Source organism: Canis lupus, chromosome 14, assembly GCF_011100685.1.
Source record: "Canis lupus familiaris isolate Mischka breed German Shepherd chromosome 14, alternate assembly UU_Cfam_GSD_1.0, whole genome shotgun sequence".
Classification (NCBI taxonomy): domain Eukaryota; kingdom Metazoa; phylum Chordata; class Mammalia; order Carnivora; family Canidae; genus Canis; species Canis lupus.
Genome location: NC_049235.1, coordinates 19,656,803 through 19,661,903, shown reverse-complemented (window position 1 = coordinate 19,661,903; position 5,101 = coordinate 19,656,803).

Genomic DNA, 5,101 nt, shown 5'->3' with positions numbered 1-5,101 from the left:
TGACATTTGGAGCCAGGTAATTTTTTTAGTGTGGAGAGCTCTCCTGTGCATTTAGGAAGTTTAGCAGCATTCCTGGCCTCTCCCCTTTAGAAGCTAGTAGTACCTTCCTGGTTGTGACCACCAAAAAATGTCTTCAGACTTGCCAAATATCCCCTGGGAAGCAAACTATCTCTGGTGTAAAAGTTCTCTGGTTAGGAAAAATTTCTTAGATATGAAAATCAAAAGCATGATCCATAAAAAATAATTTGGTAAATTACATATGAACAAATATAAAGCCTTCTGCTCCTCAATAAGGCACTGTAAGGAGAATGAAAAAACAAGCCACAGATTAGGAGAGAATATTTATAAATGTCTGAAAAAAGACTTACCTAGACTACACAAAGAACTCTCAAACTCCAATAACAACCTCCCCCAAAATGTAAAAAAGATATGAAAGATGCTTCACTAAAGAAGATATGCAGATGTGAAATAAGTACATGAAAAGATGTTCAATAACATCAGTCAATTGAGAAATGCAATTTAAAATGATACAGTATTACAGCCATAATTATTAAAATGGCTCTACATAAAAAGAATGGCCATCCCAAGTATCGGTGCAAATATGGAGGAACTTTTATTTTTTTATTTTATTTTATTTTATTTTATTTTATTTTATTTTTTTAACTGGAACTTTTATACACTGCTGGTAGGAACATAAAATGACACTACATTGGAAAATAGTTTGACGATTTCTTAAAAAGTCACACATACACCTACACATGATCCAGTCATGGTATTCCTTGGTATTTACCCAAGAGAAATGAAAGCATATGGCCATCCAAAGACTTATATAAGATTGTTAATAGTAGCTTTATTTGTTATAGCCAAAAGAGGAAACAACTCAAATGTCCATCAACAGATGAATGGATAAACAAAACATAGTATGACCATATGAGAAAAAGTACTTAGCAAAAAAGGAAATGAAATTTTGCATCACCTAACGACATGGATAAATCTCAAAAAATAATGATGCTGAGTGAAATAAGTGAAGTAAAAAAGAGTATACTACTATATTTTGGTTTACAGCAAATTTGAGAAAGTGTAAACTCATTGATAATGACAGATATCTAAGAGTAGTGGTTGCCCGGGATGAGGTATAGGGGGAGGGTGAAGAAAGTAAGCAGTACAAAGAAGCACAAGAAAACTTTTTTGGGGTGATAAATATGTTTACTATATTGATTGTGATGTAGACTCATAGCTACAAACAAATATAAACAATTGTACACTTTAAGTGCAGTTTATTATGTACAAATAAAAAAGAAAAAGGTGTCATATACAAGAGCAATCTGGATAAACAGCAAGTTCATAAACTAGCAAGAAATATCAAGGACATTTATGGAGAAACTTTAAGACTCTACTGAGGATATGAAAGGAAGATTTAAATAGAAAGGGACTCATATCATTATTATTGAATGAAAAGATTCATTATTATAAAATTGTCAATTTTTCTAAATTAATCTATTGTTTTAATTCAATGACAGTATGGATCGCAATGAAACTTTGTTAACTATGACAAGTTTATTCCAATCTCCATGTAGACAAAATATGTGAGAATAATCAGAAATTGAAAGAAAAAGTTCTAAGAAGTCACTCTTACCTCCTACATTTTAAAACATTTAATAAATCCAAAATAATTAAAACTATCAATTGGATGCATAAATTATTAAATAGATCAATCAAGTAGACAAGCGTCCAGTAATAGAACCAGGTATAAATGGGGAAAAAGCATATGGTAGAAGTAGCATTAAAATGAATAGAAAAAAGATGGATTATTTAATAAATGGTTTTGAGAGAACTAACCAGCCATTTGAAAAAGAAAATAATAAGGCTAGAACATCACTACAGTCCTTACAAAGATAAATTCCAGAGATGCCTGAGTGGCTCAGTCAGTTAAGCATCTGCCTTCTGCTCAGGTCATGATCCTGGGATTGAGCCTGGTGTCACGTTGGGCTCCCTTCTCAGCAGTGAGTTTGCTTCTCCCTCCCCCTGCTCTTGTGCAGGATCTCTCTCTCTCTCCCTCTCTCTCTCTCCCTCTCTCTCCCTCTCTCAAATAAATGCATAGAATCTTAAAAAAAGACAAATTCCATATTGATAAAGATGAAATGTTAGAATTATTAATGAAACAGAAGAAAATATAAAGGGATACTTTTATAATTTTGACAGGTAAAGACCTTTCTTAGCCTAAAATAAAAGCCAGAAAGGTATATAACTAAAGATTTAAAACGTTGAATACATAAAAAGTGAAAACACTCCAAAAAACACCATAAACAAGGCTGATGAAAAGAAAATATCTGCAATTAATGTGACAGAAAAAAAGAGCAATTGTAGTGTACAAAGCACTCAGAATTGAAAAGAGAATAGATGATTCTTGAAAAGAAATATAGGCAGATGTATATATTTTTTGTTTAAAAAAACAGGTCCTTCACCAAAGAAGAAATATAAATGTCAGTGGATTATATACATATATATTTCAGTCTTATTAGTAACATAATGAACACAGGCAAATACAAAATTGAGATATTGCCCCCTTTCTAACTAGCAACTATTATTAAAAGACTGATCAAACTCAGATTGTCAAGAGAATGGAAATTGACTTTCTCATGTATTGTTGGAGGGAATATATAAACTGACATTTTTTTCCAGAACACAACTTAGAAACATATGTCAAAACTTGACATACGCAATTACACTTCTAAGCAATTATCCTAAGTGGATAAGTATACACGAACCCAGAGTTTATGAACAACGAAGTTCACTGTTGCTATATTTCTTCTTTTTAAAAAAAGTAGGTTTCTTTATAGAAAAAATTTAAAGTTACAAGAGTAGAGAGATTATGATATAAGGAACCGTTAACTAAATCACCTAGTTTCAAAAATTATTAACATTTTGCTAATCTTGTTTCTTTGTCTACCCCTATACTATTTTTTGGGTGCCCTTTTATTTGGATGTGGAGACCAAGGATAGTAAAGTAAGCCCAAAACAATATAATAAATTCCAGAAATACTTTGGTATCTATACTGAACAAATAAAGACTTTGTCATAAAACATATGGAATATGTTTTATGACAATGGAATAAGGAATTAACATTACCTAATACTCAGCTCATGTTTAAGTTTCCTGAAATTTTTCAGAAATGTCTGTTTAGGATTGGTTTGTTTGTAGTAAGATCTTAAGTTTCATATATTACATTTGGTTCACTATGTCTTTTAGTTTCCTTTTTAAAATATGGAACAGGTCTTCCACTTTTTTAAAATGCCATTTATTTATTGAAGAAACTCAATCATTTGTACTATAAAATTTCCCACAAAGAGCAGTCAGTTGATTGCTTTCCAATATGCAATTTAACTTGTTCTTCATTTCCTTATATTTATTGCAAAATGGTAGATATATAGGCTTACTTAAAATTTTTGACAAGAACGTTGCATAAGGGATGCTGGCAAAATGCCTGATTGTTCTGTTTAAGCGGTATTAGGATCCAGAAGGATCCAGATGATGTCAACATAATACATCCATTATAAAGTTCTCCGATAACTTCTCACTAATTGTTTTTTATCTATATTGATATTATACAGATTCATTATTTCATTAGGAATTGCAAAATTGTGATATTCTAATTCTGTCATTCCCTTTGCACTTACTAGCTAGAATTATTTAAAGGACTTTCCCTTGCCAGACTAATTGATTACACTGAAATAGATTTTGTACAGCAAGGACTGGCTTGGTGTTGTCCCTTTTTTTTTTTTTTGTCATATTTTTAGAATAATGAGTTGGTTTCCAAGAAGCCTCTAATGGTGACCATTGTGTGTGTGGTACTTATGTCATTATGAACTTGTGGATTTAATATTTTTAATGTATTTCAATCTATTGCAGCCATTATTCTTTTGATGTACTCAAATAGACTCCAGTCTTCTTCTTCTTCTTCTTCTTCTTCTTCTTCTTCTTCTTCTTCTTCTTCTTGGCGGGGAGTGGGGGGGGGGAGAAGGAGAGGGAAGGAAATCATTCTCCTTCTCTCTCCTTTCCTTCTCTTCTCTTCTTTCTTCTTCTTCTTCTTCTTCTTCTTCTTCTTCTTCTTCTTCTTCTTCTTCTTCTTCTTCTTCTTCTTCTTCTTCTTCTTCTTCTTCTTCTTCTTCTTCTTCTTCTTCTCCTTCTTCTTTTAAAGATGTGCTTTGGGGCACATTTAAATGTCCTAGGCTTGCTTTCTACATTTCTAAACCTTGACTTAGATTCACCCATTTTCCCAAGGAGATTTAGTATTTTGGGAGAGTGGAGGTGGGAAATAGTACTTAGAGATCAGAATCTAGCCACTGAGGATGCTCCATCCTCCTTAATTATTATTGTTGCTAGGGTTTTTCCTTGGTTGGACACAGCTAGGAATTAGACATTTTTAGTAAAGACAAAGAACATTGATATTTTCCATTTAAATTAAACATATGGGGTATTACTTTATTTCCTTATTTAGACTTGTATTTCTTTTTCACTGATAATCATAGTTCCTAATGATATTAATATACTTATTGCTCAGTCCTATAAGAGCTTCAAAATAACAAAATATTCTTACAACTAACAGTATAGTTCAAGATCACTTGAGTCCTTAGTCCTTAGGCTATAATGATTAAGGATTTACAGTCAAAATACTATTATATTTTGGAATCACTGGCAGTAATTAATTCTGTATGGTTATATAAACAAATTGGAATATAATTAGATTTATTTAACTTTTTGTGATTTTTAACATTTTAATTTTTTTAAATTTTTATTTATTTATTTATTCATGAGAGAGAGAGAGAGAGAGAGAGAGAGAGAGAGAGAGAGAGAGAGAGAGAGAAAGAGAGGAGCAGAGACACAGGCAGAGGGAGAAGCAGGCTCCATGCAGGGAGCCCGATGCGGGACTCGATCCTGGGTCTGCAGGATCAGGCCCTGGACTGAAGGCGGCGCTAAACCGCTGAGCCACCCGGGCTGCCCCATTTTAATTTTTTAATATAAATATGTACATGGTTTGAAAGGTAAACTGTAAAACCAGGTAGATTTTTAAAAGTCTAGCTTCAATTCTGCTTTTTATAT